This window comes from Chanodichthys erythropterus, chromosome 16 (genome assembly GCF_024489055.1).
Source record: "Chanodichthys erythropterus isolate Z2021 chromosome 16, ASM2448905v1, whole genome shotgun sequence".
In the NCBI taxonomy this organism is placed as follows: Eukaryota; Metazoa; Chordata; class Actinopteri; order Cypriniformes; family Xenocyprididae; genus Chanodichthys; species Chanodichthys erythropterus.
In genome coordinates, this window is record NC_090236.1 from 653,280 (window position 1) to 668,981 (window position 15,702).

Consider the following 15,702-nt stretch of genomic DNA (forward strand, 5'->3'; position numbering starts at 1 on the left):
AATTCATTAAAAAAATAGATAAAATAAAACTGTTTACTGCAAACTTCACATGATTCTTGTTATGCATGTTCCCACCACTGTGGTGATTTTCATGTTCTTTTACTGTTTTGTTATTCAATAATTACATGCCAAATTTATGACATATATGGTTTATGTTGCTATACGGTCCGTGTACCAATTCGTATAATTTGTTTTTTCGTTTTTGTCTTCTAAACGGAAAAAGGAAGAAAGCATTCATTTATCACATATTCGACCCTCCTCATGAGCATAAATAAACAAATCTCGAGTCGTTTTTTCATATTTTTATTTTCGTTTTAATCACACTTTGTTCTAATCCACCAAAAGGAAAAATAATAAAACCAAAATGGATAAACGGCTTGAATATGTACCAACAAGGTACAGGCAGAATCGTCGTCAGGGTGCAGGCAATGGTCAGGACAGGCAGCAACGGGTCAACAAACAGGATACAGGCAGGAACGGTAACACAGGACAGGCAGACAGGATATAACGCTTTGTAATGCAACACAGGGAAAACAAGGCGTAGCAGTGAGGTGGTGTGTGTATGAGTCTTTTATAGTCCGTGTAATGAGCTGCAGCTGGGTGTGGTGATTAGTGTGAAGTGTGTGCAGGTGAATGGCAGAGAGGATGATGGGAGATGTAGTCCGGGATGTGACAGGAACAGACGTGATCGTGACAAGAACATGAAAATCACCACAGTGGTTCTTGGGGAGATGTAGAACAAGAATCAGGTGGAATTTGCAGAAAACAAATTGATTTCATATTTTTATGAATTTTTAAAATGTGTCTGTATAGCAACGTAAACCATATTTGTCATAACTTTGGCATGTAATTATTAAATAATAAAACAGTAAAAGAACATGAAAATCACCACAGCGGTTCTTGGGGAGATGTAGAACAAGAATCAGGTGGAATTTGCAGAAAACAAATTGATTTCATATTTTTATGAATTTTTAAAATGTGTCTGTATAGCAACGTAAACCATATTTGTCATAACTTTGGCATGTAATTATTAAATAATAAAACAGTAAAATAACATGAAAATCACCACAGTGGTTCATGGGGAGATGTAGAACGAGAATCAGGTGGAGTTTGCAGAAAACAAATTGATTTCATATTTTTATGAATTTTTTAAATGTCTGTATAGCAACGTAAACCATATATGTCATAAATTTGGCATGTAATTATTAAATAATAAAACAGTAAAAGAACATGACAATCACCACAGCGGTTCTTGGGGAGATGTAGAACAAGAATCAGGTGAAGTTTGCAGTGAACAGTTTGATTTTATTTATTTTTTTAATGAATTTTTAAAATATTTTTACCGACACGAAACACCTACCGCGCAACCTCATGTAGACGCGCCATACATTTTAAAGCATAGATGGCGTGACCACGTTTCTCCGAAGCGCAGATGGCGTGACCCCAGTCAAACGCAGATGTAAACAAATTAGGAGTGCATGCGCGCTACCTGAAATGCGACCGTGCATATGAATTTATAAGTTACAAATATAACTAATACTGACAGCGAATGTAAACACCTATACAGGCTAAACAGCGTTTATCTTACATGCGCTCAGAATGCTCCGTAATGATTACTTAAGCCGAGTTCAGACTGCACGATTTTCAAAGCAGTCGGGTCACTGTTCTTTTCACACTGCATGACTATCTTGGCCAGCATTCAGTCGCTGCTGTGTTCAAACTGCACGATGGATCGGCGATAGAAGGTTTCACACTGCGTGACTTTACAATAGGAAGAATCGCCGACAACTCTGTCTGGCACGCAAACTACGTTTCACAACCAAACACACGCGAGACGTGACAAGGAAACAACGCGATATCACGCGTTCAAGACCGGAGTTCTCGTGCGAGACTGGCCCTGCGTTTCAATCAGCTCCCTAGCTCCCTAAGTAGTGAATCAGTATATGAAAGTGAATGTGGCTGATACCCTCATCAGTGCCCTGAATACTGAACTAGGGAGCTGATTGAGACACACGGTGGGATTATTATTAAAAATAGTAGTCCGCAAGAAGCTTGAAATATGAATTGCCTGTGCGCTGATTTGCAGCGAAAACAACATAAATAAAAGAAGAATATGGAGAAGGAAATGTTTGGGGAGACTGTGGATTGTGTGTTCTACAAAGACAGTTGGAACTAAACAAATAACTTTTCAATGTGCTGCTGTTGCGGATGGTCAAGCAAATGTTTGTGCTTTGTTTTTGTTTGATGTAATTGTAATGTTTATCTGAAACGAAGCCATGCTTGCTGATATTGTGGTCTATAACTCCTCCCCGAACTCCCCGCTGTTCTGTATTTGCTCTCTCATGTCGGTCATCGCCGATGTAGTTTTCAGTCAGAACACTTTTCACACAGCAGGATTTTGAATCGCCGACAGGTCCAGATATTTAGCATGCCAAATATCTCACGGGTGTCGGCGACTCGTCGGCGATTCTCTCATATCGCGTCTTTGCTCATTCACACTGCATGATTGTCACTCGCGTGAACGAGCACCGATTTGCCTGTGATTTCGGGCATTTGTCGGCGATTTCTCAAAACCTGTCGGCGAGCCAAAATCGGGGCTAAAATCGTGCAGTCTGAACTCGGCTTTACAGTGTGATGCAGGCACACGCACAATCAATAAAAACCTCCGATTTGGATTATAACTATTTACTTTAAACTACAACTATATGCAATATTCAGCCGATCTCCTTTTCCCATTATCAACCACCTGATCTCTTCTCCGTCACTTCGCGAACTCTAGTGGAAAGTTTTGGAATAGTCCATTTCGCGCTGAATGACAGGGTGTATGGAAGGCCGTTTCAGCATTAAAACGTTCCAGCGTTACTCGTCGTAATTATATTTTTACTAGTAACAATTAAATTAAAGAGCTCTATAATTTAATTTGTACTAGTAACAATTACAATTACAGAGCTCTTTAATTAAATTTTTACTAGTAACAATTATGATTGTAGAGCTCTCTAATTGAATTCTTACTAGTAACAATTATGATTATAGAGCTCTATAATTCAATTTTTACTAGTAACAATTATGATTATAGAGCTCTCTAATTGAATTGTTACTAGTAACAATTACAATTAGAGAGCTCTACAATTAATTTATTACTAGTCATATGTCTCCATTGACTTCCATTCATTTTTAATTATAGAGCTCTGTAATTGAATTGTTACTAGTAACAATTGGGATTAATAGAGCTCTCTAATTGAATTGTTACTAGTAACAATTACAATTATAGAGCTCTCTAATTCAATTTTTACTAGTAACAATTACAATTATAGAGCTCTCTAATTGAATTCTTACTAGTAACAATTACAATTATAGAGCTCTCTAATTGAATTCTTACTAGTAACAATTACAATTATAGAGCTCTCTAATTGAATTCTTACTAGTAACAATTTAATTACAGAGCTCTCTAATTGATTTATTACTAGTAAAAATACACATTAAAGATATGTGTAATTGCAGAGCTCTATAATTGAATTACAGAGCTCTCTAATTGTAATTGTTACTAGTAACAATTGAATTACAGAGCTCTCTAATCATAATTGTTACTAGTAACAATTGAATTAGAGAGCTCTGTAATTGAATTATAGAGCTCTATAATCAAATTGTTACTAGTAAGATTTCAATTGTAGAGCTCTCTAATTGCAATTCTTACTAGTAATAATTAAATTATAGAGCTCTCTAATTCAATTGTTACTAGTAAGAATTAAGTTACAGAGCTCTATAATTCAGTTCTTACTAGTAACAATTAGAATTAGAGAGCTCTGTAATTGCAATCTTACTAGTACAAATTGAATTACAGAGCTCTACAATAGCAATTCTTACTAGTAACAATTGCATTACAGAGCTCTGTATTCGGCGACATATCATTATGCTAATCGTGCCTTATGCATATTCAACTGGGGTCAGTGGCGTAACTTTGTTTTACAAAGTGGGTGGGACAAGAATGTGTATGGGTGGGTGTATGTTGTATTATTATTACAATAATAATATGATATTAAAATTATAAATGTGTTCAAATATTATAGTTTTCCTACATCTGCTATAATACCCCTTACAGAAAAAACACATGAACTTCACATGTGATCACATGTTTTCCACATGTGATCACATGTGAACTTATATGATCACATGTGAGCAACATGTCACCACATGTGAACAACATTTCACCACATGTGAACAACATGTCACCACATGTGAACAACATGTCACCACATGTGAACAACATGTCACCACATGTGAATCACCACATGTGAAAAACATGTCACCACATGTGAACAAAGTTTGAACATAATGGAGCAAGTGGCACATATGGAAAACATGTTACTAGCCTATAGGTTATAATGTGGAGCACATGTGGAATATATTTTCACATGTTGTAATTTTTTGGGCGGCACAAAGTCAGCGGCTTGAAACGGTCGGACCACCGTCGGCACACCATCGGCAAGCTGACCAATCTGAAAATGCCGTCAATCTGACAGCGTTTTTTGGGTGGCACATCACCAGCGGTTTGCCGCTGCTGGGTCACCGTTGGTACACCAGTGGCAAGCCGATAATCGGTCCAGTTTCTACTAAGCGCTTACAGGACATCTTTTTTGATAAGTGTGTATTTATTTTATATTATTTTTACAGTTAAAAAATCTGAAAGTCTGAATAAAAAATATTAAGACTGACTTAATATCTATATCAAAAACTTGGTATAAAATAAAATAACGTGGTTGAATGTTTGTAAAAAAAAAAAATAATAATTAAGTTATAAAAGTTACACACTTATTAAGTTATAAAAGTGCCACAATTGTCCCACTATGCTGGGGTGGCATTTTGCTCCTATAGGGTCATAAAACTACAAAATGAGTTTTAAATTCATGATTTAATATTAATGAGATTTTTTATGTAATGTTTTAATTCTAGATGTTTATTTATGTAAGTGCTGCATGACTGTGACGTGTTTTAATGCGTGTGCGCGCCGAACCGCTTTCAAACACTGGAGCGGCGCAGAGTTGCCATGGAAACGGAGAAACAACAACTGACAAGCAGCAAAAACAGCAGCCTCTCGCTGTTGTTTTCACTTCTTTCAGGTGAGTTTAGTCGCTAAAATCACACGAATAACACACACAACTGTTCTTGACACTTCTCTAACATGTAATTGACACACTTATGTTGAATATTTACTTTACAGAAACAGTTTAGTGTCTTCGAAAAACTCCGTTATCATCTCCGTTAGCATCCCGTTTTCAGAAGAGGTAGGCTAACTCTAACGATCGATTTGTTTATAATAGTTTAGGCTTTTAATCACATCTTTATGTGTAGATGATGTGTAGAGGTTTATGTGTAAAGGTTTTGCTGTCTATGGATGATTAGAAGCTGGCTAATTTATAAACGTAAATGTAGCCTACTGTTAATCGGTGACGTAACTTGCAGGGAGCACAAGTTTTCAAAAGCGTTTTGATCTCTCATGGTAAACAAATATTGATAAACATTGTTCTGTGATTTCAGCAGCGACAAAATAACCCCTCTACAACAGAGGGAAAGCTCAGAAGATTTCAGCATTTCTGAAGGAACCTGCTGACAGGAAGGAAACACAGGTGAAACTCACCAATTAACTCCATATCCATTTTTTCCACAATATTTTTTACCTATACCATGCATCTGTTATTTTCTTCTTTTATTTTCTCAAATTTACAGTTTTTATTTATTTAATTTGTTTTAAGAAGGCTTTGACATCCAAATGTAAGTGACACTGTATGAGCAATATTTAATGAATAAGTAAACAAAAAAACATAAATTCAGTTTATGTGTATTCTTCTTTTCCTGCTGTAACGTTAGCTTCTTTTCTTTTAATGAACCTGGCATTGAATAATAATATTGTTGGCTCTGTGACAAATTGTTTATGTTCCTAGATCCTTCCCTGTTGATGCCCTGCACCATAGCAGAGTTGGAGCGGATAAAAAAGTTCCTGTCGGACCAAATGACTAGTAAGTAAAGCCTCTTAAACATACACTAATGTTCAAAAGTGTGGGGTCGATAAGATTTTTAATGTTTTTAAAGTATCTTCTGTTCACAAAGGCTGCGTTCATTGGATCAACATACAGTAAAAACAATTCTGACTTTATAACTCGCAATTCTGACTTTATATCTCACAATTCTGACTTTATACCTCGCAATTCTGACTTTATACCTCGCAATTCTGACTTTATAACTCGCAATTCTGACTTTATATCTCACAATTCTGACTTTATATCTCGCAATTCTGACTTTATATCTCGCAATTCTGACTTTATATCTCGCAATTCTGACTTTATACCTCGCAATTCTGACTTTATATCTCGCAATTCTGACTTTATACCTCGCAATTCTGACTTTATATCTCGCAATTCTGACTTTATATCTCGCAATTCTGACTTTATACCTCGCAATTCTGACTTTATACCTCGCAATTCTGACTTTATAACTCGCAATTCTGACTTTATATCTCGCAATTCTGATTTTATACCTCGCAATTCTGACTTTATAACTCGCAATTCTGACTTTATAACTCGCAATTCTGACTTTATATCTCGCAATTCTGACTTTATAACTCACAATTCTGACTTTATATCTCGCAATTCTGATTTTATATCTCGCAATTCTGATTTTATACCTCGCAATTCTGACTTTATAACTCGCAATTCTGACTTTATATATCACAATTCTGACTGTATATCTCGCAATTCTGACTTTATATCTCGCAATTCTGACTTTATATCTCGCAATTCTGACTTTATATCTCGCAATTCTGACTTTATAACTCGCAATTCTGATTTTATACCTCGCAATTCTGACTTTATATCTCGCAATTCTGATTTTATACCTCGCAATTCTGACTTTATAACTCGCAATTCTGACTTTATAACTCGCAATTCTGACTTTATATCTCGCAATTCTGACTTTATAACTCACAATTCTGACTTTATATCTCGCAATTCTGATTTTATATCTCGCAATTCTGATTTTATACCTCGCAATTCTGACTTTATAACTCGCAATTCTGACTTTATTTCTCACAATTCTGACTTTATATCTCGCAATTCTGACTTTATTTCTCACAATTCTGACTTTATTTCTCACAATTCTGACTTTATTTCTCACAATTCTGACTTTATATCAAGCAATTCTGACTATAACTCGCAACTCAACAGAACAAAAAAAAAAAACATAAAATCCTTAATTTGATCACTTACAATGAATTATTGTTGAATTAATGTTTTATTGTAATTTGCTTGCTGAGCCAGATGACTGTTGTTTTTGTTAAAAAATTATTATTATTGTGTTAATGTTGTTTACTGAACAATATATTATTATTATTACATTAACTTATGTGTATTAATGAAAGCTTGTATTTTCATGATTTTCATCATAACAAAATTCAATGTAGTTGTAAATAGAATAAAATAAAACTGTATACCAGCACCAGCATCCCATTCCAGCAAGACCAGCATATGTTGTGTTTTGGTGCTGGTATGCTGATGACCAGCATACCAGCACCAGCATCCGGAAACGGAAAAGATTAGTTCATTTCTCGAGTCCTCAGGTCCGAGTCGTTCGTTCAAGTCCCCATAGGCTGAATACAGAAACCGAAATGATTAGTTCATCTCTCGAGTCTTCGGGTCCGAGTCTCGTTCTTTTGTCACGTGACCGCTTCCCGGTCCAGTGTCTCGCAAAATATACAACATTACATTCGGATTATAGACTGTATATTTTACTATATTTAAGAATTATCATAAAATTATCAAAATAAGTCTGCAATAAACATCTGAACAAAAAGAAAGTTCCATCTTGTTTGTGTAAGAATATTTTTATTGTTAAATGTGGTGTTGTTATTATTTAAATTATTTAAAATAAATATTATTACAAACGAGGACTCGAGAGATGAACTAATCATTTCTGTTTCTGTATTCAGCCTATGGGGATTTGAACGAACGACTCGGAGCCGAGGACTCGAGAGATGAACTAATCTTTTCTGTTTCCGCCAGTACAGACTGCATATCCGTGCCCTAATATGGAGCTGTGACTTGATGAACGAACGACTCGGACCCGCGGACTTGAGAAATGAACTAATCTTTTCTGTTTCCCGTAGTATGCTTATGAGATGTTGCGCATGCGCGGTCAACACAAAATGAACGAATCGCTCTCTGAGATGACTCGTTGTCCCGAGTCATATTTAAGACTCGTTCAAAATGAACGAATCGTTCATGAACGACACATCACTATTTTACGGTCTATGCTCGCAAAGCGGAGCCAGGCGAAAATATAAACGCGCCATTTTATTTCTCCATTTATTAAACAGATAGGTATTTGTTGTAAAAGAAATACAGTTACAATTTCAATGATTTTCAAGCACTTTATCCAAAATTCAAGCACTTTTCAAACCTGAAAACACATCATCAAAATTCAAGCACTTTCAAGGATTTCAAGCACCCGTACGAACCCTGCATATACGTAGACATAAATAGAATACTCTGAGTCAGATACAAATCTTTATATGCTATGTTTTTACCTCACTAGAAATCCTTAGAGTCATTAGAACTCCCATTTTGGATGGCTTCTAGAGGGCATGCTGTAGGTGCGCACAGGATATGATTGGCTACCAATATAACATATCATATACGATCCTGAAATCCATAAAGAAAAGAAATAAAACTTTACTTTATCAGGATAGTTTACTTTATTTATTAAGTTTACTTTATCAGGATAGATGTTTGCACTGCCCTAATCTGATTGTTTTACTATCCCAAAACAGGAAACCTGCTGAAGGAGACACAGAGGACTGAAACGACATTCCACACATTCAGAAACTCACAATTCATATTTTTATATTTGGTTTTGCTTTTTTTGTTTTAAAAATTCATATTCATATTTGTATTTCTAATGAAATTAAATAAAATAATTGTTTATAAATAAAGAATTGTAAATAAATTTGAATTGTTTGTTTTAATGTTGGGAAACATGGCTATAGGCCCTACATAAGAACATGCTATCATTTTCTGTTGTTGTTTTGTTAGAAATGATTGTTGATGGGTTTCAAATGTTATTCCAAGGATCGCACATGGGAATGTACATGTTTCACATGTGATCTCGTGGTTTCACATGGGAATATACATTTCACATGTGATTACATGGGTTTCACATGGGAATTTAAGGGTTTAACACGTGATCACATGGTTTTCACATGGGAATATGCGTTTCACATGTGATTACATGGGTTTCACATGGGAATATAAGGGTTTAACATGTGATCACATGGGAATATACATTTCACATGTGATTACTTGGGGTTCACATGAGACTTTATGGGTTTCACATTCCATCACATGGGTTTCACATGGGAATATACATTTCACGTGTGATTACATGGTTTTCACATGGGAATGTATGCGTTTCACATGGCTATTTTATACATGTTTCACATGTGATTTCATGGGTTTCACATGGGAATATACACATGTTTACATGGGTTTCACATGGGAAAACATGGGTTTCACATGGGAAAACATGTGTTTCACATGTGTAAATGTTCCAAAAGCACACATTTCCCATGTGAAAAACATGTGATCACATGTGAACACATGTGCTTTTCACATGTGATCACATGTTAAATTTCACATGTGCATTTTGTCACATGTGATCACATGTGCTTTTCACATGTTTTCACATGTTAAATTTCACATGTGCAAAAATCACATGTGCATGTGGTCACATGTGACCACATGTGTTTTTGCACATGTGAAGTTCATGTGTTTTTTCTGTAAGGGACAATATCGTTAGTCTCGAGAGTATGTACATTAGTTAATAAATACGACGATCCGCATTTAATAATTGAATGTCCTGATGGGCTAGTGGCAGTTTCTCCGTTTAGGGTGCAAGAGGTTCCCGGTTCTAATCCAACCATGTGTAAAAAAAATGTTCTCATTAAAACCAAAGATTTTCATCAGTGATTGTATATCAAGAGCAGGGATACGTTTATATGTATTTTGTTTTTTGTAATTTCAACGTATCGAATAGAGAGTCTCCGCAACAGCGATAGATTGAACTGCTAATCCGTGTGCACGAGCGCTGTGAACCCTGTTGCACGCGCCTCTGATAACAGTGACAACGAGCACTCAACAACATAATTTCAAAAACAACACATCCCAGCGCCAAATCGCCTATTATTAACACAAATTGATAATCAACTAGAGGTGTTTATTTTGTATTAGATATCCGCGATAATCATTCTATTATTGCATAACAATACTAAATATAGGGCATTTCACCCTATATTATGTCCAGTGATATGGAGTGTTCTTGGCTCTTAGCTTTACCAATATACAAAGGTGAATGAATATAACGACTAAATATAGGCTTTCATCTCAGGCATCATCTTAATTTTGCTTTAATGTGAACATGATTAATATGTTACCTAAGTCTGTAAAATATTTCAGGATACTTCAGAACCACGCTACAGGGCTTTTATTTTGAAACGCACCTTTGTAGGCGGGAAATCTGCAATCTGTTTTGCATCTCATGAATAGGAGTTTTTACTAGTAATAATACAATTATAGAGCTCTGTAATTAGAATTGTTACTAGTAAGAATTGAATTAAAGAGCTCTCTAATTCAGTTTTTACTAGTAACAATTACAATTAGAGAGCTCTATAATTCAGTTTTTACTAGTAACAATTGAATTAGAGAGCTCTCTAGTGGAATTGTAGAGCTCTGCAATTGGATTATTACTAGTAATAAATGAATTGTAGAGCTCTCTAATGGGAATTGTTACTAGTAAAAACTGAATTATAGAGCTCTACAATTCAGTTGTTACTAGTAAGAATACAATTGCAGAGCTCTATAATTCAATTAGAGAGCTCTACAATCATAATTGTTACTAGTAAAAATTGAATTATAGAGCTCTATAATTGTAATTGTTACTAGTACAAATTAAATTATAGAGCTCTTTAATTTAATTGTTACTAGTAAAAATATAATTACGACGAGTAATGCTGGAACGTTTTTATGCTGAAACGGCCTTCCATACAGGGTGACTGGGAGAGTCCATTTATCAAAGGGGGACACTTTCTACAGTATGGCTGCATCCGAAACCCCATACTTCTCTACTATATAGTAGGGGAAAAGCAGTAGGCGAGCGAAAAAGTATGTCCGAATCCGAAGTATTCATAAAAGAGTAGGCGAGAACTACCTGGGTGATGTCTAATTCTCGCGAGATTCGGACGTGCGTCTACTTAAAGTGCGTCCGAATATGCCTACTTATCTACTATATAGTAGGAGGAAAACAGTACGTGAAAGGAGTAGTATGTCCGAAATCCTCATTAATCATAAATGAGTAGTCTAGAAGTTCCCGGATGGCCTACTCCTCCCGCCCAGATTCTGAAGTGTTCATCCGATGGACACTCTTCTATCCCAGGAGGCCACGGGAGAGGATACGTCACACTCGAACACGGAGGAGAAAAGCGGCATGGATGTTTTCAAATGTGAGTATTAAAAACCAAAAACTTGGTTACTTGTGTTAAAATCGCATTTGTTGAACTACTGTAGAGGTGTAAAGACGCTAGTCAGTGTAGTATATTGTGATTTTGCAGTAAAAACACGTTTTATTGTGTACAGCTAAGAGGGGAGCTTCAATAAACACACGTTCGTCTCCAAAGTGGATTTACATTAATCCCAAACCATATACATCATAAAGTTGATTACTAAATGTTTATTTAACATCTGACAGGAAAATATTCAATAAGTAGCCTATTGCAGGTAATGAGTACATCACAATATGAAATATACATCTTGAGTGATGTGTGCTATTATGTAGAATTCACTGTCTGTTCCCAACACTTTACATGAATGGAAGTAAATGTACAGGAATGAATGTAAATAAACAAATGTACAAGTAACTAGATCTAAGTTATCTATTTTATTTGTCCGTTAGTACTGTTGGTAAATTATATACAGTTGGATAAGAAGTGAGTTAACACATCATAAACATGTAAATGTAGTATTAAACATGTAAATGTAGCACATAAATCTCAGAGGAAACATGAATCTTGTCTGGATGTTACAGGGACAGATGATCACACGTGTGTTTATCCAGTGGAGAGAGGCTGATGAAGGAATGATGGCGTCAATGGCTTTGAGTGAGTACACTACAGAAATTAATACAAATCTATTTAAATATTAACTTGTAGTTTATTTTAATTACTGCAATTTCAAACAGAGTTACTACAGCACTTCTGATTCTTGATGTCGGTATGTTTGCCTGCAAGGCAAGGTGATGGCAGCATTTGTGGGGGAAAGAAACCTGAATAATGACTGAATTTATATGTTTGGGTGAACTAACCCTTTAAGCCCCCAAATAGAAACTGTATGTATGCATTTATATTATGGTAGTACCTTGAAAAAGTAAACTTTAAGAAATAATCAGCTTTATTGAGTGTTTGTGCCCAAGACACTAACAAAAAAGGATTTACAAAAATCACATTTACATTTATTTACATGTTTGCTTTTGGCAGATGCTTTTATCAAAAGTGACATACAGTGCTCTTATTACAGGGATGATCCCCATGGAGTAACCTGGAGTAAAGTGTCTTGATTAAGGATGGTGACAGCTGCGGAGATCAAACCCGGAGATTTAGCCCACTACACCACTAAAATAATAAAGCTGAAACAAAAAAATAGCACGTAATTGTAAAAATATTGAATGAAATATGTCAGGAAACAGAATTCTGACATGAATTATTAAACGTTTCAATCAGTTTAAATGTTTTACATGTAGTCTTGTTCATGGAGAGCACATGAATGTTTGGAGCAGACACAGCAGCAGTCAGATTGTCCCACACATCTTCTCCCACTCCAGCTTCAAGGTTGTGGGGTTCAGGGGTCCATCATCATCTTCCTCATCCTCCGGATCAAAGATGTCCCCATTGAGAGGAGCAGCAGTGAGGGACATTATAGATGGCAAAGACAGGTGAAGGTGCAGAATTGGCACAGCTGTGTGAGATGGCAGATATGCTGAAATATGCGATTGTAAGAACAAGTTTGAATAAAGCTTTGATTCATGTGTTGTTGACTTGTATATGTATTTATTTATTGTGATGATTACTTTTATTCATTCTATAACTAATTTATGTTTCCTATTGTCCGTAAATAAAATATATTTATTTTATTCATGCATTAATTCATTGCTTGACTGTAAATTGAGATGTGTTCACCTTGGTTGTATTTGTCTAGTGTTTATTCATGCATAGCTATGTCATATGACAAAACATTACAATTTGCTTGTTTTAATAATACATTATTTTCTGTAAAAAATTAATATGATTAAGTATTGGTCAGCATTTATTATTAAGTGTTAGGGTGGTCTAGCAATTCTGTTCATTCTGGGGTAATCTTTAGTAGTAATACATCGGTCTTCTCCAAAGGTGAGATCTTCAAGCAGCTGTCCGACATCTCCTTTGTGCAGATATTGCAAATGCTGATGAAAACCGTACAAGGTATCGTTGTCAAGTTACTGGTGCTGTGAGGTGTTAGTGCACCTGTCACTCATATCTTTTTTATTATATTATTATTGCAGAACTAACAATGAGCAATCATAATGACAAAAAAAAAAAATAGATTATATGCACAGAAAAAAGCACAATGACAAGGTTAAATATCAGAATAATTCAACATAAGGCTTCTATATATATATATATATATATATATATATATATATTTTTTTATAAGCCTAAGGGATGAAACGACAGTTAAATTCAATGAGAAAAAGGAAAACAGGAGATTTAAGCCACTTTTGCTTGTGGATAAAATTGTATGCATATAAAATAAAGAAATTAACAACATATTCAAGAGATCGCGATTTTGGGTTTTCATCATATATATATATATATATATATATATATATATATATATATATATATATATATATATATATAGCCTATCTTTAAGGATAAAACTGTGGGTCAGATTAGTAGGGTTAAAAAAATTCAAGATATTTACAGATATGAATTAAACCTGTTGTAAAGTTGTTGCGCTTGTGATAACGTCGTAGGTCACATGATAACGTCAACATGGCGGATTATATCCGGATCACATTCATACTCAACGAGATTAGTACCTACTCTTTTAGGCTCGAAAAGTAAGTACTTACTGAAATTAAGTACCTACTCAGCGAGTAGGCGATTTCGGATGCAGCCTATGTCTCTGTTGTATTGGTTGTTCTATCCCTTCTCTCCCTTCTCCCCCCTCTAAACTCCCACTTTTCCAGAGCTTTACACGCCCATTTTCACAGAGTTTTTTCAAGTCATAGGTGTGAACGACCAGTGTAAAACAGGGGGGGTTCATGACCCTTTAAGTAACTCTTATGCCTGGCTCACACTACAGGAGTTTTAGGCCGATTTATGGCCGATTTTCCCCTCCCGAGAATCTGAGAAAAAAATCTTGTCCACGACCTCGATCGGTTCTGATGTTCGGCGCAGATTATCTGGTAATGTGAGACGTTCACAGATAAAATCTTGCACCTCCTGATCTGATCTCACACAAATCGGCTCACCCCGATCATATCAAATATGTTTGATATTTATCGGGATTACCAAGATTGTAATAAAATCAGTACTGTCACAATAGCCAATAGGAAACAAGTATACGACGCGACGGAAGTGACAGACATTTCGAAATGGCGACCGAACCATTTTTTCATCCACACTCGTTTATTCTTCCGCTTTTGTGTTTTCTCACAACAAACGGTTATTATTGCTACAGCAAGTTTCCGTGTTTCAGTAGCCTATCCATTTTGTTTACATCCGCTTTCGATCTGCTGCGTAGATCACGTGACGCGCTTCCTCTGGCAGATAATCTTAATAACATTTTGTAGTGTGTGATGCTCCGCGAATTTCAAATCTTGTAGTGTGAGCATGTTTAAGATTTGAGGGAAGAAAATCTGCAAAGATTTTCCTGAAGTGTGTGCTGCAACCAGATTTTACAATTGGATAGGATTTTAAAACTCCTGTAGTGTGAGCCAGGCATTAGTCTAAAGCCGAGTTTAGACTGCACGATTTTAGCCCCGATTTTGGCTCGCCGACAGGTTTTGAGAAATCGCCGACAAATGCCCAAAATCACAGGCAAATCGGTGCTCGTTCACGCGAGTGACAATCACGCAGTGGATATGAGAGAATCGCCGACGAGTCGCCGACACCCGTGAGATATTTGGCATGCTAAATATCTGGACCTGTCGGCGATTCAAAATCATGCAGTGTGAAAAGTGTTCTGACTGAAAACTACATCGGCAATGACCGACAGCCAATGAGAGAGCAAATACAGAACAGCGGGGAGTTCAGGGAGGAGTTATAGACCACAATATCAGCAAGCATGTCTTCGTTTCAGATAAACATTACAATTACATCAAACAAAAACAAAGCACAAACATTTGCTTGACCATCCGCAACAGCAGCACATTGAAAAGTTATTTATTTAGTTCCAACTGTCTTTGTAGAACACACAATCCACAGTCTCCCCAAACATTTCCTTCTCCATATTCTTTTATTTATGTTGTTTTCGCTGCAAATCAGCGCACAGGCAATTCATATTTCAAGCTTCTTGCGGACTACTATATTTAATAATAATCCCACCGTGTGTCTCAATCAGCTCC

The 15,702-nt window shown here is 35.9% G+C and overlaps 1 protein-coding gene and 2 long non-coding RNA genes across 4 annotated transcripts in view; 2 read left to right on the top strand and 1 right to left on the bottom strand.

Annotated features, from left to right (window-relative positions):
- LOC137003048 (zinc finger protein 678-like) overlaps positions 1–15,702 on the bottom strand; it is a 53,288-nt gene that overhangs the window by 26,662 nt on the left and 10,924 nt on the right. The gene's annotated exons all lie outside the window — the stretch shown is intronic.
- LOC137002515 (uncharacterized) lies at positions 4,943–8,879 on the top strand. Of its 2 annotated transcripts, XR_010891881.1 has the most exons (5): positions 4,943–5,117; positions 5,219–5,282; positions 5,536–5,624; positions 5,940–6,014; positions 8,819–8,879. It is a non-coding gene; the product is annotated as an uncharacterized lncRNA (long non-coding RNA). The 2 variants fall into 2 exon arrangements; XR_010891880.1 differs by lacking the exon at positions 8,819–8,879 and having other exon boundaries at positions 5,536–6,189.
- LOC137002518 (uncharacterized) lies at positions 11,485–13,233 on the top strand. Its single transcript, XR_010891883.1, has 3 exons — positions 11,485–11,542; positions 12,124–12,196; positions 12,612–13,233. It is a non-coding gene; the product is annotated as an uncharacterized lncRNA (long non-coding RNA).